The 24803-nt window shown below is 38.4% G+C and overlaps 1 protein-coding gene across 1 annotated transcript in view; it reads right to left on the reverse strand.

Moving 5' to 3' along the window:
- The window catches only part of MRPL1 (mitochondrial ribosomal protein L1), a 101261-nt gene that overhangs the window by 70194 nt on the left and 6264 nt on the right, over positions 1–24803 (reverse strand). The gene's annotated exons all lie outside the window — the stretch shown is intronic.

Raw genomic sequence — 24803 nt, forward strand, 5'->3', positions numbered from 1 at the left:
TAATTTGCATTTATAATAGGTTCCTGGGTGATGCTTATATACTAGTCTAGAGACCACACTTTAAAATCCACTTCCTATGTAATATCATGAAACATTTACATCCATACCTATCATTAACTTGGAGAGGAGTCATTTTACTTAACAATTTTATACTCGATATAATATAAGCAATAAAAGCATGAATTTCCCCATGGGATATGTCTCTAGGACCAGACTCTACCCACTCTTATCTTCTCCTTTACACAGAAACTGCTATTCCACATCTGGATTTCAGCTCCAAAACTGTCCAGCTGTCAGCTGGGAGAATTTTCAATGTCTGCCTGCCTACCTATCTGGATTTTAAGTATTACCAACTCCTAGGTTCCCTTCCCTCCTTGTGCTTACTTTATACTCATATTATTGTTTTAATAAAGAAATCACCATCTAGAATAATAATTTCTTAGAAGACTGAAAGTTTGGTGAAGAATTGAAACTCATTTTGTCTTGTCCTTTCCATATATGGGAGTTTCTCTGTCCAACAAACCCTAGGAGATTGTTTTAATTCGATTGAATTAGGAGGTTTAGAACTGTCCAGCGGAATGCTGGTAAATGTTTGACAACCAGCCTTCCAGTACAAAAGACACAAATTTATAGTATTTGCCAATCTCCATGGTGTAAACATTCCCAGAATAGATGATTTCAAGCTGTCACACATCAAATCAACCAACTCACAAAATTCTGACAACGTAGCACTTGGTTCTCACATGACTACAGCACTACTGGAAGTTTCTTAGTAAAGCCTTTGGTTACTTTTAGAAGGCCTACACTAAACCAATTCATCCTAGAGCCACACTTCTCAAACTTTAATGTGAATACAAATCATCTGAGAATCTCATTAATATGTAGATTCTAATTTAGTAGGTCTGAGGTAGAGCCTGAGATTCTGATTTCTTGTTAGAAATCTGTTGGCTCCTGAGTGATACTGAGGCTGCTAGTCCGTGGACCACACTTTGAGTAGCAAGGCCCTAGAACACATCCTGGAGCAAAATTCATATTTCCATCGTTAGTCCCAAACCAGAACCTTCTGAATAGGTCTCTTCCTAATACAGAGTATAAACTTAAGTGGATTCCCAAATTTCTAGGTACAAACTCCATGACCTCCATCACTCAGTGGAGATACTAGAAATATCACTAACTTCCTGCCCTGCCTACATCTGCTGCTGTTGGAAACTTTCCTCTCCCACATAAATAAAATTCCACAAGCCCCAGCTATTTGGATCAGTGGAAACCATCTGACTCAAGGAAAATCTGTTCATACTGTAGCCAGTGATCTGGCTTGAAAAGAGAAGCTGGGCCAGTCATCCTTCTCACAGAACTGGAATTGGGAAAATGAAGGGCTGAAACATTTAGGTGGGAGAACTCAAGTTGTAAGGTCATGGCATAGATTCAAGGCTAGAGAAGCCTTGAAAGGCAAGCTGGGGTTATTAGCAAGCAGAAATGATGCCTGAGTAGAGTCACATGAAGCCAGTCAGTTTCAAGAATAGAATGGAGTGAGGATGCCTTGGAAAGCAGAAATATCATGAAGAAGAAAGAGAGCTACCCGCCTCTGAGAGGAAGATAGCAAATGCTGCCTCAGTTCCTATTTCTGTCAAGCCTGCAGTATCACTGTTCCTCTCCCTACCTTCTTGTGAGATCCGTATCTACCATATATATCCCTACAACAACTCCTGTTTTCTTGAGCTATCACCAGTGAATGTCTTTATTTTCTAAACCAACAAAGACCTAATTAAAATCATGGGACTCTAGTTATTCTAGTGAAGATGCATGAATTGGCAGCTCTCTGCCAGAATTAGTAGCAAAGCCTTAATCATGGAATCTCAGAGTTTGAAAAGTTAGATGTATAAACCCTCTCTGTGATACTCAAATTTCTGGTTACAGATGAAGGAACAGAGGTACTGAGAAGTTCAGTAACTTGCCCAATTAGTGCATACTTGAGTTGGGATTTGAATCCAGGATGCCTGACTCCAGAGTCTATGTTTGTAACCAGCAGTATACATGTATCACACACATATTTCTTGCCGGACCTTGTGCTAAGCATGTAGTAGCTTGCTTAATTAAAGATAAAGAAACTGAGGCTCCGAAAACTTAGTGAGTTGCCCAAGGCCACACAAGTAGTGTTCGAGCCTAACAACCCAGTCAGTGCATTTGACCATCAGCCCCCCCCACCGCCTGCCTCCTGCTTCACTGCCACCCTGAAACTCTGGTGTTTATACATACATACACCTATGACTCAGTTTTCTTTTTTTTTCGGTACGCAGGCCTCTCACTGTTGCGGCCTCTCCTGTTATGGAACACAGGCTCCGGACGAGCAGGCTCAGTGGCCATGGCTCATGGGCCTAGCCGCTCCACGGCATGTGGGATCCTCCCGGACCGGGGCATGAACCCGCGTCCCCTGCACTGGCAGGTGGATTCCCAACCACTGCGCCACCAGGGAAGCCCTGACTCAATATTTTTCATGCCAATGTTTTACATTAGAAAATGGCCAGGTAATATCAGAGTGTGTGGAAGAAAGTAAATGTAAAAAAGTAAAGTATAAAAGTAAAAAATTATGTATAAGCACCTATACATAATGTTTTTTCTTCAAAGCCAAGGGTGGAAATCACAAGCACCAACAAAACACTAATTAGAGTTAGTTTTTTTTTTTATCTCTAATGCACGCAGAGGTAAAACTTGTTTGAAATATTTATCTAAAACATGGCAATGCATTTTTTTAATGTTATAAATCTGAGAAAAGTAACAATAGCAACAAAGCAATTCTCAGGAAGAGGTTTTATTTTTATAGAAGAGTGTGCAAACTCATGAGAGGAAGCAGTAAGGATTAAAAGGATGTGACTCTCGTCCTCCCTTCTGTGCTGTGTGGCTTTATTGTTTTGTTGACTTAGAAGTGAACTTGACATTTTGTTGTTGCACTCCTTTCAGGTCCTTTCTTTGAAATTAGGTCAGACAGAGGCTGAGTTCCTTTCCAAGGTCTGATTAGGGACTAATAAGGAGTTAATAATCCTCGTATTAAGATTAAGTAATTATTTCTTAGTTATTTTTATCTGAAAAATATTGAATCAAATACTCCAGTATTCACCCATGTACAGCAGCATCTCATCTTGGTCTAAATTATTTTATTCCGTCTATCAGTTTTGCTGTTGTTGCTACTGGGTTAGCCTTTTTCTTCTTCCCATGGTTATCGGGTGGAAGAGGTAGAACAGTGGTGGTGTTGGAGGGAATAGGGGATGGTATGGGAAGAAAAGAGGCTCAGAGTGGAGCGGGCTTTAACAATCAAGAAGCCAGAGGTTCAGTTCAGGTTTTCGTGGCATGGCCAACCCCAGCAAGCTGTGTCCCCACCCAGTGCCTCAGTTTTTCCATCTGAAAATAGGAATGACAACATTTTTGTGGCACTTGATTCTCCACTGCAGTTCCTCAGCTTCAGTGACACCTTGTGAATGTATGCTAAATAACTATGGATAATTGATAAGGGTTAATTTTTAATGGATAAATAATAGATGCTTTTCTGGCTCCTCTGGGACAGATGACAGAGCTCTAACCCAAGCAAAAAACAAAAACAAAAACACAACAGGTCAAAGGGATATGCGGGGACCCAAGGGGTGGGAGTAATTAGCATTTCTGACCCATCAGGGAAAATAGATTGTATTTAGAAAAATAAATAGATTTCTCCAAAAATCAAAGGAAAATAATAATGGCTGGGCATAGAGATAAGAATGGAAATTTTATACTGAATAAAATTTCTTTTCAACTGTCATAATTTAGGTTCTAAAATATGTACTGGTAATTGCTTATCTTTCATTAGTTTGAACCATTATAACTGGCAGAAAACATGTGATTCTTCAAGAAGATACAAGAATGCATCGCTCTCCTGAACCCTCTCCGGGGGAGGGCTACAGAAGGTTAGGGAGAGTAAGACACCCTAGTGCTCAAGGCTCCACTATAGGAAAAGGCCCAACCCCTTCCATGGCTGACCGTGAGGGTTGGGATTTCTGCAGGGTTACCACAATTCACCATTTACACAGCACACATAACGGATTCAGGAAGTAGTGGCTATGTTACGGGAGGGTTCCACTTAACCCAAGTGGTGTGCACCCTAAGATCCAGACACGTGTTGGACGGACAAAGGACCTGCAGTGTGTTTTGCATGGCTCTGAGGAGCAGTTCATCCCAAGGGAGGTGAGAGCATCTGAAGGGCACAGGACCAGTGTGAAGGGAAGGCAATTCTGGATGTGTTCTTCAGGGCCCTGTTTCTACATGCTGCCTTCCAAGGACGAGCGTTAGAATCTGGGCAGGGAGGCAAAAGAAAAATATATAAAAGACATTGCACTGAGACCTCTGGGGGACCTGTGAGCACAGAACTTCTTGTCTATGGGAACCAGGTAACAGGGGGGACATCAGAGAAACTCTTCAATGCCATGTGCATTGACACACTCAGGACAGCTTTGGTGGCTTTGGCGCCTTTCTTACAGACAGTAACCAAAAGCAGCAAAGAGGACAAAAAGTGCCGATGCCAGGCAGTAGCAAATGTGTTTGGGAACACCCAGGGAGAAGCTCCCTTGTTACAATCCTTACCTCCATCCAGAACTTGGGAGAGCTTGCGAGCATTTTAGGGTGAAATATAGAACCAATAATTATTGGCCATGTCCTAAAGGCAGAGAAATACTGAAATTCTAGTTCACCCTCAGTCTGGAAAACACCAGCTGCGTGCAGAAAATGCTCTGAGAGTAAGACAAGCAGGTATGATTATATTTTATAAGGTTGCGCAATTATTTACTAGGTTTCATTTAATGTTTAATTCTTCTAAATTTTCTTTGGCCAAAGATTAGCAGGGTTTTTTCCCTTGTACCTTTCTATAAAGTATATAATAAAATTTACAAAATAAAATATGACACACTGGACCATATATCTTAACTTACTATTAACTGAATTAATACGAAATCCTGGTCTAATTTCCTAAATCTTATCAAGTTATCTATGACTATTTATCATATCTCTTATTCTATGAGAATTAAGTATCCTTCATAGTCTACAGTAAGAAAGCATTATCACAATTCATGGCAAAATCTGAATAAATTATGCTCACTGGCTAATCCTCCTTTGTCATTTATGTTGCCTCTTTCAAATAATTTAGTAGATTAGAAGGAAGCTTTATTTTTACAAAACTGTTCTGCCCTTATCATGTTGCCAAAAATCCACCTGCTACAAAAATGCTTCATTATCTTATACTCATTTTTCCTGACATTGTTTCTCCTTGCTATACTCTGCTAATTATTGATAATTCCTTATTTTAAAAGAATACTGTACTGGTTATACTCTATTTGCTACCAACTATATCCTTTCTTTATTCTGTCCACCCTGCTAAGTGTATCCTTGGTGACCGACTCTTTTATTTTTTTGGTTTTTTTGTTTTTGTGTTCCGCGGGCCTCTCACTGTTGTGGCCTCTCCCGTTGGGGAGCACAGGCTCCGGACGCGCAGGCTCAGCGGCCATGGCTCACGGGCCCAGACGCTCCGCGGCATGTGGGATCTTCCCGGACCGGGGCACGAACCCGCGTTCCGTGCATCGGCAGGCAGACTCTCAACCACTGCGCCACCAGGGAAGCCCTCTATTATTATTAATAATGTTAAAATGAATATTTTCATCCATAGATTTTGCTAAGTATTTTTATTATTAAAAAAATAGAGTTCTAGAAAAACAATTACTATACCAGAGAATAGGAACTATTTAAAGCATACATCTTAACTTTTTAAAAGTGGTAACATTTTATTTTTTGTGACAAAATTATTCTATTAAATCCAAATGTGGCAGAGGGTGTAAATTAAGAAGGGGCATTGAAAAGGAAATGAAGACATAGATAGTTGAATAAAAACAGAAATAGAATTTGGAAACTAAGGAAATAATAACTAACCCTTATATAATACTTCATGGCTGGCCCTGTTCTAGGTGCTTTACATATAAAAGCATTTTATTCTATGACAGCCTATGAGTTGAGTACTAGTATATTATGCCCATTTTGTAGGTAAGGAGATTGAGGCATAGAGTGGTATTTAAAAACATACCCAAAGTCACAAAGCTAGTAAGTAAAGGGGGTGGCAACTGAACACAAGGTTTGGCTCCAGGCTATACTCTCAGCTATTATACTGTACTGCCATTGCAAGCACGTGTCAAATGTCTAATATGCATAATGCATTGTATGAGACATAACCAGAAAACTAAGAGCGTTTTGCTCACAAGAAATACGTATAACATTATACAAGGGAGAAACCTACTGCTAACTCACTATGGGAACAAATAAGAGAAAAAGACTAAGCCCAGGTGGGGAGAATCCCAGGTTTGGAATGAAAGTAGAACTTTCATTATTAACTTGAAGAATGTGTAGGTGTGGAAACTGATAAGGTGGTAAAAAATACTCAAAGGAGGCTGAATTTTAGGTAAATTGGTCATTAACAGCTGTCATCATTAAGTAATAAGCTTTGGGAAAATTAGCTTCAGATTAATGTATTTCAGTTAACCAAGTTTAGGCAACTGTTTTTGTTTGTTTAGATGGATTGGTTTCATATGAAAGCCTCCTTGAGCACTTACCCTGAAAACAAGTGAGAGTCTGAGGGTGAGATGGAGATTAGTGGATCTCTGCCCTAGGGCTGTGGGTCAGCATCTCCAGAAGTGCTGGTTAAAATACACAATAGGCCCCACCCCTTTCAAATTCAGTAGGTCTAGCATGTGACAGGAGAATTTCCATTGTTCACAACTTCCTAGGTGATGAGATACTGCTGCTGCCTGTAGGGGAAAACACTAGAAAGCCACTGCCCTAGAGGAATCTCAAACTAACTGGAAAGAAGGTTGGTATTTGGGAGGATTTCACCACTGAGTTTGTAATGGAAGGTCAACAGGGGATTCTGCGTGGGGTTTGGCATTGCCAGGAGCCGAGACTGTCAGAGAGAATTCTGGGAAAGGAAGTGGCTTAGGAAGTTTGGAAACCAGGGAAGACTTGTGGGAGACCCACCAGAAAGAGCAGCTCTGGCCTGCTAAACTGAGTTGGTTTATCACTGTAATCCTTGGGGATTGAGGATTTTAATAAAGACAGGGGAGAAACTGTAATAATTTCATCACAAAACTCCTTTGACACTCATGAAAGTGAGTGATATCTGCCACATTCCATTAAAAATGAGAATAGAACTTAATGTAGCAGTACTAAAGAGCAATTATTTCTAAATGATCTTTTCCCAAACAGAAGTCTACAAGTGGGTTGCATCTTTGGTACAGGGAGATTTCTATTAGGCATTCTGTATTAGAAACTCAAGATAAATTTTTAATGCTGTAACAATATTTTTTAAAAAGCACTTCAATTTTTTCTTCGCTTCTGGTCGTAACTAATTGCCTAGGAGGGGAATACAGTTGATTTTTCTCGGCAGATTTTGACATTTAAAATAATTCATAAGCCCAAAGGGTAGGAATTTTCATTACTAAGGTTTACTTTTAGTAAATCAAATCACTGTTTTGTATAATGTTATCCAGCAGGATTTGTTCCATATTAAGAATCAAAAGAATATTGTAAGTGGGTATTAATAATATCTCAAATATATTTAAATTTTAGTAAGGAAGTAAAGTCAGCACAATAATAATATACATTTATCAGTGATTATACTGAGACATAACACTGGCAAATATTTCAGAGGCAGATAAAGCTAAGAAAAAGAGTTTGGAATAGAAAAAAAAACAAAAACAAATCATTTAAAGAACATTTGTGTTTCCAAATAGAACTATGAAACAATAGGGATTTTGTATCTATCAGTCGAAGGCTGTAATTCAACATTGGTGTCAGCCAACCACCTGTGTTAGTGCTTAGACTGGGATAGGTACCAGGCATAACTGGCACCCACCAAGAGTGGACTGTGCTCTAAGAGTTGCATGCCACAAAGAAAAATTTTTATTTCCACAACAGTTTGTAAATGCAACTGTGAATGCCTAATTCACATGAACAATAGATGGAAAGGAAAATGCTGTTCAGAACACAAAAGATCTAGAGAGGTAAATATCTAAAGCCAAAGAAATTTAATAAAAATTCATATGAACATCAAAGGAAGTAGGGGAAAAAACTCATTTGTGCATACAAACAAGTTTCCCTCTATAGCTACTAGCTTAGTCCCAAAAAACTACAGGAAAAGACTCAATAAAAATGTAATAAGGGAAAAAAAGAAAGGAAAATAGATTTAGTAAAAACTGACCTACTGCCAAAACCTTAATTTTCCCTTTCTTTTTTCAAAGTGTATCCATCAATACCATTTTTTTTAGTAAGAACAATTCCAACTCAATTTTAAAATGTGAAATTCAATAAAATATAGCAAAGAAATCTCAGTATTTCAGATCCATTTTAACTTTATTCATTCTATCCCTCTCTCTCTCTCTCTTCCCAGGCATAGAACACAGAGAAATTATTTTTTGGCACTGGAGAAGACGTGAGTTTGTATATTTAAAGACTGTAAAGACTTGCTAATGATGACCATAACATTTCTTATAGATAGGTTATAACCAAGATGCTAAGCTGTACCTGCAGTAAGTAGATATTTCTTATTTGGCTTACTCTTTCATCTTTTCCTGTCAAGCATTTACTACAGCAAATGACCCACTTATTTACTGCCATGGGAAAAGAAGCATTGCAGTACTACCTTTTTGTTCTGGGGAGACAACAGGGCTCAGGGGGCCAAACAGTAGTCTGGGGAGACAGAGTCAATGAACTTTAACCTGTCTTTGCCATTTCTTACCTTCAGGATCTTAAGCAAAGTATTTATTCATCCATCCATTCATTCATTTAATAACTTTTTTAAAACTCAGGTAATAGCACCAGAAGAGTAATCGTGAGGAAAACCTAATTAAATAATATCAAAGAGTTTTGTCAACATAAAATGCTTATTTAATAATTCTTTTAGAAATTGAAATACTAGATGCAAACCATTATATATAGAATGGATAAACAACAAGGTCCTACTGTATAGCACAGGGAAATATATCCAATATCCTGTGATAAACCATAATGGAGGGACTTCCCTGGTAGCGCAGTGGTTAAGAATCCACCTGCCAATGCACAGGACACAGGTTCGAGCCCTGGTCCTGGAAGATTCCACGTGCCGTGGAGTAACAAAGCCTGTGCGCCACAACTACTGAGCCTGTGCTCTAGAGCCCGCAAGCCACAACTACTGAAGCCCGGGCGCCTAGAGCCTGTGCTCCGCAACAAGAGAAGCCACCACGATGAGAAGCCTGCGCACCGCAATGAAGAGTAGCCCCGGCTCGCCACAACTAGAGAAAGCCCTTGCGCAACAACGAAGAACCAACGCAGCCAAAAATAAATAAATTTATTTTAAAAAAAGAAAGTAAATGGGATTCTCTGGTGGCGCAGTGGTTGAGAGTCCGCCTGCCGATGCAGGGGACACGGGTTCGTACCCTGGTCCGTGAAGATCCCACTTGCCGCGGAGCGGCTGTGCCCGTGAGCCATGGCCGCTGAGCCTGCGCGTCCGGAGCCTGTGCTCCGCAATGGGAGAGGTCACAACAGTGAGAGAGGCCCGCGTACCACAAAAATAAATAAATAAATAAAATTTAAGAAAGAAAGTATGTTTTTTTTCAGCCTGAGAATCATACCCATTGCCTGAAGTATCTGGATGTCTGGATTACTTTTATAACAAAAGTAATATAATAATTCTAAGGTGTGTAAAGTAAAAATGGAAGGCTCTCTCCAGTAATCCCACTCCCTAGGAATAACCACTGTTAGCATGTTTATTCATCCAGCACTTTTTTTCCTATGCACTAAATTATAGTAGGTGACCCAAGAGAGTAGAAATTTCCAAAGTACTGGGAAATTTGAGAGTTAAACCTCCTCTATAATTGGTGAAAGCCCAAGAGAATCTTGTTACCCAAAGACTGCCAACACTGTGTGCCTCTCCCAGTTGGTCAGTGGTCTGTTGAATTTCCTTCTCACTCTAGTGTTTAAGTAGCAGGGTACAGGAACATATCTCTCTCTCCAACCCCTCCACAGTCCTACTGATGTCCATAAAAGTAAGAGTTGAAAACTTCAAAACAATCACAGTATCAAAATTTTGTCTTCACTCTTCACAGGGCTTTAGCTTGTCCTGTTAGTGATTGCTAGACTTGAACTACATGATACCACCTATTGGATATTTCCAGCAAGGAGGCCTTTAGTATATCCCCTTTCCCAGTTTATACTCTCATTTGGATCTGAGAGACCCTCATAATTCTGGCCAAACATGCATGTGAAAAACAGGCTAATGTTTATTCCTTCAATGAGTTTTTTTGAACACCTGCTTTAGGTCAGTGAATATTTAAGAAGGAATACCCTGAGAGGATATCAAGGCCAAACTTCCTCATTTTATAGGTAAAAAATTGAGGTCCAAGAGGTGAAAAGATTCTTCCAAAATTACACATCTGGCTGGTTAAGCAGTCAACTCAGGACCTGGGTCTGTACCCAGGTTAGGGTACTATAGCAGGGAAAGAAGCTTCCAGGAGACATTAACTCCCAAAGAAAGCAAAATGAAATTTGAAAAAAACAGATAAAATTTTAAGATAAATATACAAAATACAACATGATTAGTTGCTTAACAATCCTTTATGACTTTCAAGAAATTACTACTGAGAGCAGGAAAAACAAAGCAATGTACAATAGACATCAAAGGCAAAATTAACAAATTAGTCTTCTTTCTGAGTAAGACATTCTATATGCCCCATGTGAACTGCTCATAAGATGTTTTCAATCAAAAGACTTTCCAGCAGCCAGAACAAAACCCAGTATTAAATTCTAGGAGTATATGCAGAGCCTGTTGCATTTTTTAAGCGTCATGGATCAGGCTCTTTTCTCAATTATATGAAAAACTGATGCTGATATATTTCTGTTCTAATGCTTTCTTTGCTTTATGCCACAGCTTAGTCTGCAAATGTATAATCATAGAAATAAAAGTATAATAGAAATAAGAGCTGATAGAGATTTTAATACACATCTTGAATGACCTTACTGAATTTACTTACCTGATTTTGATATTGTTGTACTCCCTGAGTGACACACATCCAATTCACAAACACTCAGGATGTAAACACAGGCTGTTAGACAACCATCTTTTTTTTTTTTTTAATATGGTGCCTTTGTTGCCACTTCTTTTCTTTTCTTTTTAGTTTATTTATTTATTTATTTATTGGCTGCGTTGGGTCTTCATTGATGCACGTGGGCTTTGTCTAGTTGCGGCCAGCGGGCTTCTCATTGCGGTGGTTTCCCTTTCTTGCACAGCACAGGCTCTAGGTGTGCAGGTTTCAGTACTTTTGGCTCGCAGACTCAGTAGTTGTGGCGCACGGGCTTAGTTGCTCCACGGCATGTGGGATCTTCCCAGACGAGGGCTTGAACCCGTGTCCCCTACGTTGGCAGGTGGATTTTTAACCACTGCGCCACCAGGGAAGTCCCAGACAACTATCTTAAAAATACATTTTTGGAAAGAAATTTTTTTGTTACTTGGGAGCTGGTCTTAGGTGAGACATACGTTAAAGAAAGAGATTTTAAAAATGTGTTTATCATTGGCTGATTTGCAGTTTGCCTTTCAGAATGACAAGCAGCTAAGTGCATGAGACTTATGTACTTGTGAGACTTATAAGACTTAGTCTTATGTGACTTAGACATATACAAGACTACTGAAGACTTTTGAAGGTAATACATTTTAAGATCTTTCATATTTACTTTACTTTTAGCTTGTCATTCCCATCTAATCCTTCTATTAGAAAACTCTCATATAAGGGGTTAATGTCCAAAATATCTAAAGAACTCGTACAACTCAATAGAGAAACAAACAACCTCTGATTAAAAAATGGGCAGGGGATCTGAATAGACATTTTTCCAAAGAAGACATATAGATGAACAACAGGTATATGAAAAGGTGCTCAACATCACTAATCATCAGGGAAATGCAACTCAAAACCACTTTCATACTTGTTAGAATGTCTACTATCAAAAAGACAAGAAATGACAAGTGTTGGCGAGGATATGGAGAAAAAGGAACCCTTGTGCACGATTGATGGGAATGTAAGTTGGTGCAGCCACTGCAGGAAACAGTATGGAAGTTCCTCCAAAAAACTGAAAATAGGACTACTATACGATCCAGCAATTCCACCTCTGGGTATTTATTTGAAGGAAATAAAAATACAAACTCAAAAAGATATCTGCACCCATGTTCATTGCAGCATTATTTAGGGTAGTCAGGACATGGAAAGAATGTAAGTGTCCATAGATGGATGAATGGTTAAGGAAGATGTGAGAATATACATATACACAAAATGGAATACTATTACCCATAAAGAAAAAGGAAATCCAGCCATTTAGGACAACATTATGTTAAGTGAAATAAGTTAGACAGAGAAAGACAAACACCATACGATCTCACTTATATGTGGAATCTAAGAAGAAAAAATAAAACCCCCAAATTCAGAGACACAAAGAACAGATTGGTTTCCAGAGGTGGGGAGTAAGGGGTGAGGCAAAATGGGTGAAGGTGGTCAAAATGTACAAATTTCCAGTTATAACATAAATAAGTCCTGGGTTTGTAATGTGTAATATGGTGACTATAGTTAATAATACTGTATTGTATATTTGAAAGTGCTAAAAGAGGAGATCTTAAAAGTTCTCATCACAAGAAAAAAGAAAAATTTGTAACTATGTGTGAAGATGGATGCTAACTAGACTTATTGTGGTGATTAGCTATATATATATATGTGTGTGTGTGTATAAAATCATTATGTTGTACACCTGAAACTAATGTTTTATGTCAATTATATCTCAATTAAAAACTCTCTGATGATTTCTATTCATTTACCTTGATTTCAAGTAATTGTAGCTGCCCCATTTGTTTCACTGATATAAATCGTATTCCACAAAACTTCATTTGAATGAAAAGTCAGATCATTGTTCTATTCATTTAATACTATAATAGCCCCCGAACTCTCCAAAATTTTGATAATTGGTGCTAATTCATTGACATAGACAATTGGGTAAGTGTTCTCACTCTCATGCAGTCTTCAAAATATAGCTCATTAAAGAGCTCTCTTTGGATTCAGGGCAATTATTTAGACCTATAGAGTCTGTCTCCTGGGTTCCTCCAGCTCCTGTGCTTCAGGAAGCACTCTCTGCGTTAGTAGTTGCTAAAGTCTGGATTCTAAAGGATGAAATGTTTTGTCCTACTAGATAACCACACAATCTATATTAATTTGCTACACAAGTGTTTAGTGAAAAATATTTCTACAATAGAGGTTGTGATTCAGAAATTTCGACATAATTAAAATCTCATTTAAACGTAAATATAAATAGCCTTATGAAATAATGTATAGCATGAAGATGTAGAAGAATCATGTTCTAAAGGTTAGAATGCTTGTATTTGAGATCTAGATCTGCCGCATATAAGCAGATCTTGTGAGTTTAAAAATGTCATTTGGCATCTCTGAGTTTTCTTATCTACTAAAAATGACAGTTGTGACATAACTCTGATTTTTTCAAAACAATGTGGTTTTAAAGATCAAATGAGCTGCTAGTACATCAAAAAGTTTTGTAAATTGTAAACTGCTCTACAAAATCAGAACTATAGTAATAAAATATTTGTTTAAAAATGCAAAGTAGTATTTCATTTTTCTTCTTTCACTAAAATTAGAAAAAACTGGTGAGGTTTAGAATGGCATTATATTTTTTGCCTTAATTCATCTTGTTGGATCTTTGCTACACAAGTCAGATAATGATTTTTATTGTCTCATCCGATTTTAATGAGGCAACATTGTTTATAATAGACAGCATGCATACATTCACCATGAAGAATTTTAACCAGCTTCTGTAATATATTATGTGTTAAGGGAGGATGGGGGAGAAAAACACACTAGGTACAGATTTTTCACTTTACTAATAAAACATTTCCTAAATATCTTCTGGAGAAAATATACAGAAGGTGGGCTTCCCAGGTGGTGTAGTGGTTGAGAGTCCGCCTGCCGATGCAGGGGACACGGGTTCGTGCCCCGGCCCGGGAAGATCCCACATGCCGCGGAGTGGCTGGGCCCATGAGCCATGGCCGCTAAGCCTGTGCGTCCAGAGCCTGTGCTCCACCACGGGAGAGGCCACAACAGTGAGAGGCCCGCGTACCGCAAAAAAAAAAAAAAAAAAAAAGAAAATATACAGAAGGCTATTCTACCAGAAGTTAAGAATTGCCAACTTGCAGTACAGAAAAACTTAAAAAAAAAAAATGAAAAGAAACGAAACTTGAAAGATAATCAAAGAAAGCCTCCAGGGAAGTCTTTTCTCCAGTCAAGAAGGATATGCTCAAAGCTTGCTTAAGTAAAGGGAGGAGGGAGCTATTAGAACAATAAGAATTGTTGATAGGAAAGAACATAAGAATGGTGCCAAGGGAGTGAAAAAGGCAAGGAAGATGAAGCACAAAAGCACGAGTGTTCTTAAGGGAAAGAGAAGTTGAAAAATGCTTACAAAAAGAGAGAAAGGTAATGAGTTAGGGAACTTGAGACCTCCCTGAGGTTACACGTTAAAGAAAGAGTTATTTATGTCTGTGTCTATCTCCACCACTAGATTCTTAGCTCCTTAAAGCAAGATGACATACTTTATTCATACTTGTGTCTCCCAGAGCAGCTAACTCAGTTCCTTGCTCATAGAAGGTACTCAAAGGGTACTGAGTTGAACCGGAGTAAAAGTTGCCTGCACTGCCGTTTAGATGCTGGCTATGAAACACCGTGATAGGCACATAGAAAGACAAAGCTCAGTAAGTATATGCTGGCTCATTATTTATTATACAAATTCTTAGTGAGCACCATGTACTAGGAAGGCTCTGAGGATAGAGCAGTGAGTCATATGTACTTGGATTCTGTTTTGCTTTACAAAAATATAACCTCGATCTTCCAAGTTCAGCATTAGAAGAATTTCCAGATGATCAGGAGACGGTTAGACCGCATGGCCCTGCCTGTTTCCCCTGCCTTTCCATGGCCATTGGAGTCTTTAAACTGATTGCCATTGAGACAGCCATGCTGAGGGTGGAGGATGGGGTGAAGAGTCTCCTTTTGGCAGTCTGGTCCAAGCAAGGACAAATGACCCCTTCATTTTCTGTAATCCAGATAAAATAGTTTATTAAAGATTGGAGGATAACAAAAGGTAAATAAAGCTAAATAACAGCATGAATTTGGAAAATCTGGGTTGAAGTTATACCTTGCCTCCAAAGCTCATGTGTTAACCTGGAGTGGAAAAAAGACAAAAAACACAAACAGGTCTTACCTGTGTCCGTCCTTCTTGTTTCCCATATGGGGGATCAGGGAGGCATCTTTTTTTTTTTTTTTTTTTTGCGGTACGCGGGCCTCTTACTGTTGCGGCCTCTCCCGTTGTGGAGCACAGGCTCCGGACGCGCAGGCTCAGCGGCCATGGCTCACGGGCCCAGCCGCTCCGTGGCATGTGGGATCTTCCCGGACCGGAGCACGAACCCGTGTCCCCTGCATCGGCATCCACTGTATCCCCTGCATCTCAACCACTGCGCCACCAGGGAAGCCCAGGGTGCCATCTTTAATATTAATTATGAAGAGTACATTTCCAAACATTCTGACTCCCTGATCTTTGGAGATCAAATTTCATTGCATATCTGTTTTGGGCGCACCCACTCAATCAAACTATCCTGTCTGAGACCTAGCTTCTTGCCTTGACAATTATCAACAAGAAAAGCCTGGCCCTTCAGACTGTACCACAACATAATAAGCTGAATATTCTCTCAAGAGATACATACAGTGCAGTATAATGAGAAAGTTAGTCCATACAGTGAGGGTACTATATGCTCTAGAGTCTTCTTTCATTCCTAATTAGGGAAATGTGCTCTATATCTTTTAAAATAATAACAATAGAAAGCTAAAAGTTTGTTAGTTGTGTCCACATATCCCACCAAATTCCATACGCATGTCACACACAAAGAAAAAATACTCTGTATGTACCCAAGTCCAAAATTTGAATCCTGAACACTTTGGCTCAAAGTACTCTGTGAAGGGAAGGGGACTGAAGGGAAAAGATAGAGGGGGAAAGGAAGCTACTCTTCTCAAATTCCCCCTAGTGCTAGTATAGTTCCAGCAACACACAAATACCTCATGTGTCTTAGTAACAGTCCTAGGAATTTAGCTCGTTTTATAGGTGTGGAAAACAAAATACCAAGGATCTAAGTGAGGAAGTCTATTCATGCTCGGCTTATAATTATTGTGCTAAATTAGACTGAATTGAGCTTCATGTAATCACTCAATAGATATTTACTGTGAATTTATTAGGTACAAGCATTACAATATAACATAGTAGAAACATAGTTGCATACGTTCTCTGTCCTCAAATTACTTCCACTCTAGTAATGGAGGAAAAAAACACTCCACTAATGAGGAGGTCATTCATAGCCACTGAAATAGTATTTCATATGACAATAGTCGGGGAGTGAAAGCAACCATCTAGTCATTTAAAAAATGAATGGCTGGTGAGGAAAAATAAGCAATGAACATGTAATAGAATACTCCCTGGATGTGTTAGTTCAGGTTAAAAATCCTCAAGTTCCTTTAAAAATTGAATTTGCTCAGTTACACTGAGTCATTTATTCAGAGACAGCCTGAAGGTAGGGACATTAATTAGAACCAATTGTAGCGGATCCAAACCTAACACAGATCTCCACTTTAAAAGGCAGGGGAAGGAGGGACTGCAGAACAGCCTCTTGTTTCCAGAAAAGAATTGTTCCAGAAAGATCAGAAAGGAAAGGCAATTATGAAGAGAAGCTGAATCAGAAGGTAAGAAAAGAATTGAACAGAAAGAGAATGGCTGCTCTAAGAAGTAATACAAACTACATCTGACAGTATATTGTTGTGGCTAAGTATATGCACTTATACATCAAAAAGACCTGGATTTGGATCCTGGCTCCCTTGAAGAAAGTTACTTGATATCTTTGAGCCTCAGGTTTCTCATCTGTAAAATGGGGAAAATAATACCTCTTAATATGGCAATTGTAAAGGTTAAATAACCAAATGCAAATAAAATGTCTGGGACATCGTGTGCTCTCAGTTGGTAGAATAATAATTATGATTATTTGGTAATTTAAGCAGACTGTGTCCTTGAATTTAGTGAAGAGTTGGTAATCCACTCAATGGAATGTTAAGCAATCTTTAAAACACATTCTACAATAGCAATCCTTAATTAGTATGTACCCCCTCATGGGTGAGGGCATTTTGAGAATTTGTAGGGAAGGATTTTGGACATCATAATCACATGAGTAGCAGTGGGAAGTGATACTTTGGATTAGTGGACAGGGGCTGGAGATGCTAGATGTTCTGAAATCCTCGGGAAAGTTCTGCACTTAAAAGGATGCATACCCTTGCATCCTATGTGATTTTCATATGTCCCTCTAGACATTCATGTAGGTAAAAAATCCATGTATATGATCTGAACCGAGACCTCAACTCCATTTTACCTAAAGCATAAATGGTTTTTTTCACGGTTTTTAATATAACTTTTCTAGGACTGCAGTTATTATGTAAATAACAGAAAGAACGTATTTTGTTTTGCTTGGAATTTTACCCAGAGCAGTTCACCATCTTGGTAAAATCATGTGACTCCTGCCAGTGTCACTCCTATGACAAATCACCACGTCTGTCTATCAGTCTGCTTTTGTAGTCACGACATTTGCATTCAAACTACAGGAGAAAGACAAATACCATATGATTTCACTCTTATGTGGAATAGAAAACAAACAAACAAATAAACAAAACCAAAAATGAAACAAGTCAAAACCAAACAACAACAAACATGCAGATACAGAGAACAGAGTAATGGATACGAGAGGGGAAGCGAGGGGAAGGGAAGGCGAAATGGGTAAAAGGGATCAACCATATGGTGACAGACAGAAACTATATTTTTGGTGGTGAGTACACTGTAGTGTATACACAAGCAGAAATATAACTTTGTATACATGAAACTTATACAGTATTATAAACTAGTGTTACCGAAATAAAAAATAAATTAAAAATAACAAAGCTACTTATAGGTACAAACATCTAACTTTTTCACTCTGCCTTCCAATGAAGTCATGCCTGAGCATCTCATATATTATTTCATTATAAATTGCTTTGCTTTTAATTATCCTATACATCACAGCTAAGGCATTATCTTTCTTATAAATTGTTTATGTATATACAATATATTATCTATGCATTTCATCTAAGGATAATAAAGTATTACAAAATATTTGCTATGAAAGGGGAGTGTTGGGTTTGATGGGGTTGAGAACTGTGCTCTAGAATTATATTTAATGTCATGAAAATATATTAACAATATAGAATCAAGTGAAAAAAGTAGATTCAAAGCATTACCTATGGATTGACCCCATTTTTATAAACAAAAAACAAACAAAATTTACAAAAACTCACACTCCCTTTCCTGTAACATCTTATGGGATCACAGCAACCCAACTGAAGAGGTCTCTTCTATGTGCTCTATAGTTCTACAGAACTTTGACCAAATAATTTTTAAATTTCAATTAGGGAATTATAGAATTGTATTGTTTTGAGTTCGCAGGAATCAGATGGGAACGAAACATGGATTCTGATCTTGGCTTTATTTTTTAAGCCAAGTCATTTAACTCTTAAAGGTCTATTTTTTAATCTGAAAAACTTTAAGATACATGATCAATAACACAAGATTTCCAGCTTTCTGGTTCAATGATTCTAAAGCAAATGTTTGCTGATTATAGGTTTAGGTAGTGTTTCCCCAGCTATGCTCTACTCGGAGACATTTATGGATGTTAAGTAAATAGAGTTCTGTGGTCAATATATCAGAGAAAACACTGGGGTAAATGAAGTAAAACATGTTTCTGTAGGTAGGACTTTTCAATTTTTTTGTTAAGCTTAAGAATATTGTGAGTTTTCAAGAGAAGTACAGTGTGTAGCATTTCCTGTATATATTTGACCACAGACTCTCCTTGGTCCCTATACCCTGAGAATCTCAAGGAAATAGTGTTCTGCATAGCAGGTGTTGGGACAGACTAATTTAGGATGATATATATTTTAATATATTTTACAGAAGTTTTTATTTTCAAAAGACTGACTCCCCATGGTTAATTTTCAGAAATTATAACAAGCAATAGGAAAAAGTTTTGTGTAGTGGTTGTCTTAAATATGTCGAAATTAGAACTTTTAAGTTCAGGTTAATAGAAGGAAGGAACCGAAAAGGTTAACAAAAGAACACAAATTGTAATGTGAGATGAGCATGAGTCATTTTAGAGCTGAAAGGTGACATAGAGGCTCTCTACACATCAAACGATTGATCTAGGGCTTCCCTGGTGGCACAGTGGTTGAGAGTCCGCCTGCCGATGCAGGGGACGCGGGTTCGTGCCCCGGTCCGGGAAGATCCCACATGCCGCGGAGCGGCTGGGCCCGTGAGCCATGGCCGCTGAGCCTGCGAGTCCAGAGCCTGTGCTCCGCAATGGGAGAGGCCACAGCAGTGAGAGGCCCGCGTACCGCAAAAAAAAAAAAAAAAAAAAGATTGATCTATTTCAAAAACAAAAATCTGTCCAAGAAGAACACAAAACAAACCAGATTTGGTGTGTCCATTCAGTCAAAATAGTTGTCTGAAAGTTGTTTATAGAAAAACTGCACAGTGTAGATACAGAAGGAATGTAATATTATATATGGAAAGTAGATAGGAAGAAATTAGATTATTTGAAATATTAGAAATATTGTGCTTTCTTGGTTATTTTGGGGGATTAGGCCACCAATATTGACAACCTAAATTCAAAAGTGGAGAATAATTCTAGAAAAAACACAAATAACAAGATTATCCCTGACGCAGAAAAGAGCATTATTCCTTTAACTGATGATTATTTTAAAGGTCAGCTGGTGGAAGTTCACTGAATTTGTTTTGTGTAGGTATATCAGCAGTTAAAAAAAACCCAGTGTTTGACATTTCAAGAGTTATTTTAGATTACATGTTTTAAATTTCAAACTGCAAATTATTTAATGAGTGGAATATCTGTTGAAAAATTTTAACATCTAGTTTATTGGCCCTGCCATACAGTGTGCTTCTGGGCCACAGTTTACTGCACAAGATGGTTTATGAAAACCAATCTTAATAACATACCAAGTAAAACTTAATCGTGAAGGTAAGTCTACCATCAAAATAAAAACAAAACAAAACACTCAGATAATGGGTTCTAAAACCAACTTAAGGCTTAACTAACGTAGAAAGTCCTTAAGGGCAAAAACAATACAGAAGTCTATATTTTACCAAATAGTTATTAGGTCTCTACAGGCAAAATGTCATTGAGCTAGATTTCTGGGGGAGAAAACTGTAATCACTTTAGTCCAGGGTCCAGATTCATTGTCATTTCTTGTGAGTCAACCAGGTAGTATGTGTCTTCCGATGGGAGGTAACAAGACACACCGAATGTACCTGTGCTGTAGTCGAGCCAAAAATGTTTAATTTCAATCCAATAAACTTTTGGATGTAACATTCGGTTTACAGAAAACACAGGGGATAGTGGAACAAACTCATTGAGAACACAAGGAAGCTTTAGACAAACCAGAACAATTGTCCTGGCTCCTTCAACAAGTCAGGGTCATAAAAAATTGACAGTGTTAAATAAGGAGAGAACTTAGCCATATTAACAAGATGCGAAGGGCTGCTGGGATCTAAAGTGCAGCTCCGCACATTCTTTCTCACATCAGATGGAGAAGACTGTATTTCTAGCTCCGAGATGTTAGCTGGACATCTGGGCAGAGCTTCCTCAGTGCCTCTCATCGTGAGGACGTGGACTGCCATCCTCTCTCTGTCCCACCTGTCCCTGCCTGTCCACCGTTCTCTATCTTGCTGATCCAGCTTCTCACGTGCCGCAGGGTAAGTCAGCCAACTGGCCATTTTCATTTCTGTGGGAAAGAATCCCTGACTTGGGCCTCAGCCCAAATAGTGTAGCTAGTTCAACAGTCTCTGTAGCACAGTATGGGACATATACTTAGAGGCTATATGATAAATGTCCTTCGTTGACAGGGAAAAATCCCCCCAAAATGTCCTTGGTTTCTGAAAGAAATACAAAAATGCTTCACAGAATTCCCCGGCTGCCCAGTGGTTAAGACTCCCTGCTTTCATTGCAGAGGGCACCCTGTTCGATCCCAAGATCCCACAAGCCTAGGAGTGCAGTCAAAAAAAAAAGCTTCAAATGGAATGTTTAGAGAACATGAAATATCAATTCTTAACAATCCTTCAGGGAAATTATGGTACCATGCATGCTTTCAGAGTAATGTGGCAGACAGTGAAATCTTGATAAATGTACACTGTCTTCCCACTTCTTGGTTTCTTTAGGCACTTCTACTTCTCTATTGAATGGGCTGATATTTTAATTTAAAAGTACGCAATAAAAATACCAACGAAAATAAATCCAAAGGTTGAACATCTTTATTCTTTTGGAAATTTGAAATTTCATGGAAATTTCTCATCTGAAAAATCATCCCTATAGCAACTGACTATAACTTTATCAACAGATTCACATAACAGTGTAAAGCCTGGGTTGATGTCATATAATCATTCTCGGATTTCAATCCCTACCTCATGCTTGCCACACAGAACTGCAGGTTGCCCTGAAAAACAAGAACAAGGAAAACAGAAAAGCATGTCCTTCCTCAGTGCTTTTAGCCAGAGAACACGGTGACATTTGGTATTTTTGGTAAAGCAGTTATGTGGGTCAACCCAGGCATTAGCATGTAATCTTCTTCCATCCACCAAAAGGGTTGGTCAGGTAAAAACATTAATTTATCAGGCAATTGTAAATCCTGTGCTATTAAAGGAAGGAAGGAAGGAGGAAGAAAAAAGTAAGGTAGGTGGGTAGGTTGGTTCTGGGGAACTGCTTAGGGTGTGCTGTCAGCAAGCAAGTCATTTTAGCTGATAATAAAGAAATTCATCGCAGGAAGAGAGCCAAAAGAGACATACTTTTAAAAACCATGTATTTGTCTTATTATAATAACATAATTACAAGACTTAATATATAGCATTTTTTGTTATTTTTATTTCTCATAATATTTTCACTTGGCTATCTTCATCTTCAAGTTGTTTAGGGTATGTAATATCCTGTTTTTGTTCCCCTGTTTTTGATAGACAAAGAAGCTGTGAAATGAAAATCCTGGCAAATTGCCAAAGGTAGTAAAACTATGTAATGACAGAATTGGAAGCAGAACACATCATGCCTGCCTCCCAACCCAGTGCAAACAGATACGTGTATTTCTACAAGTTTTCAGGCTATGGTTACCTAGAGATTATTTGTGAAGAGATTTATGAATTAAACACATGCTTTAAGTATTTTCAACTTGTGGTTATGTCTTTTAATTATGTCAGTGTTTTGTTTTTATGATTTTTTTTCTTTTTTTACTTTAGATAAAATCTTATGAAAGAAAGCACGGTAGTTGCTCCTTGAAAATACCTTTGAAAAATTCAGTGTTAACACAAGTCAGCACAAACCTGTATACTATATTTATTAATTTCGTCAAGAAATATTGTCTACTCTTGTCAAGATTAACATTTACTATTTTACTTGTTTTCATGCCAACCCTGCAAGTACATATTATACTTATGTTTCAGATGAAGTTGAGCAATTTGCCTGGAATCATATAGTAAATGGCAGAGCCAGAATTTGTACCCAGAATGGTATTACTCCAAAAGCCGCAAGACTTCTACTACACCAAGTTAACATGCCAGAGTCTCCTCTCTCAAAGTGCTGTGGGTGTTCAGATGGGGAGGAAGGTATATCTGGTTGGGCGAGGGTAGAGGTGGAGAGGGATCCAGAAGGCTTTATGAATGAAGGAGCATTGGAGCTGGTGCTTGAAAGAAGTGATTCTTTTGATCGTGTGCAAATGAAAGGTTGAGAAGTGTAGGCCAAGAACAATGTGAACAAAGATATAGAGTGGGAAAGTCAGAGCGTGTGTAGAGAACAAGTTTGGATGGAACCTAAAGTGAGTGAAGTGTAAATGTGCTAAATTTGGAAAGGTGTTTGAGGTTATAAAGATCCTTGAAAAAAAGGCAGTAGAGAGTCTTTACTACCAGTGGCTTACAAATATGGGTATGAATATAAAACAAAGAGTCCTAAAATTTCAATGGTATCTGGGTTAGGAGAATGACCCTCTTAAGAGGAGTTTTTTGTTTGTTTGGTTTGCAAAGAGTAATGGAGTCCTTCTACTTGACGACTGAGAATTTAAATATAGATCGTGTTTACTGACCTTTGAGAGAGAGAGAGAGAGAGAGAGATTAATTATTGGTTTCTAAAAACAGAGCATGAAAGTTTTGGTGAAAGTATCTTGCTTTAATTTAGATAAACATAATTAGAAGTTTGCTAGAGTTAAAACTAGTTATGAAACTCAATACAATGCTTTAACTCTATTTCTTTGCACTCATCCACAATCCAGTCAATGTTGAGGTGATGGATTGTATATATGCTGTACCTATACTGAGGCTGCCCAGTAATTTATTTCTGGTGTCAGTGTGTTTAACTAAAACACTATTTCCCAGCTTCCCTTTCAGCTATTTGTGTCCTGTCATTAAGTTTTGGCCAATGAAGTCGAACCAAATATTTTTGGGGTGGGTCTTCCAGGACAGTGCTTAGGAGTGGGGATAATTTTTGCCCTGCCAGGAAAATGGATAGGATAGTTGGGATCCCAACGGCCATAATATCTCTGATAGAAAGAAGCACCCATCCTAGCAGATGAATTAGAAAAAGTTCCTCCTCTGCATAGATGCACCACTCACTTCTTGGTTGGATGCCTTTGCAGTAAACAAACTGCACAACCATATCAGGTGGCCCTGGCAGCCATATTGGACGATTAGGCAGGAAAGAAAGGCATGTTCTAAAGACAGCAAAGCCAAAGAGAGAAGGAGATGGGTTCCTGCTGACAATGGATGTGCCATATCAGCCCTGAATTGACTATTTCCAGACTTCTTTTATGTGAGAGAAAAATGAAATTTATTTTGTTTGTGACTATTATTTCTGATTTCTTTTACTAGCAGCTAATTGCTAGTAAATTAAGACACATGGTATGATTTGAGAAGTGCTACTATTAATTAATGAATTAAACAAATGTTCCTTGAGCATTATATGTCAGACACTCTGTGATGCTGTGATGTACTAGGGATGAAGACAGAGCTTGCAGTCTAGGATGTGAACGACAGATGTGTACTTACATGGATAATTGCAGTACACTGTGATAGTGTTGTTCAGTTTGCATATTGCATAAAACATCTGGGCAAGAGTCGAGTGGGGGCTGTGCTCTGACAGACTGCATTCACCCAGAGGGGGGAGGTTTTCTAGTTGACCTCCACAAATGGGACGCTTTTTTTAAAAGATTACAATTCAACCAATAATAATGCCTTATTGTCGTTTAGTTCAGTGATTTCCAATTTTATTTTAACAGTAGTTAGCCTTCTTTGAAAGAACTTTCATGCAGAAACGCCATGTATTCGTTCAGATGTTTTGGTTGTAGAGGTCTAACTCAAATTAGTTTAGATGTAGAAGAGAATTTACTACTTAATTTAATCACACTTATTGTAATAGAGGTGAGCATAGTGTGCTAAGGAAGTACACACTGGGGCTTTTAGAGAAGGCTTGACAAAGGAAGGGATGCTTGAGCTAAATCATGAAGGGTGATTTCAAGAGGAGGACACAATAGGAAAGAGCACACCACACTGAGGAAATATCATGTGCAAAG

The sequence above is a fragment of the Lagenorhynchus albirostris genome, chromosome 4, assembly GCF_949774975.1.
Source record: "Lagenorhynchus albirostris chromosome 4, mLagAlb1.1, whole genome shotgun sequence".
Classification (NCBI taxonomy): domain Eukaryota; kingdom Metazoa; phylum Chordata; class Mammalia; order Artiodactyla; family Delphinidae; genus Lagenorhynchus; species Lagenorhynchus albirostris.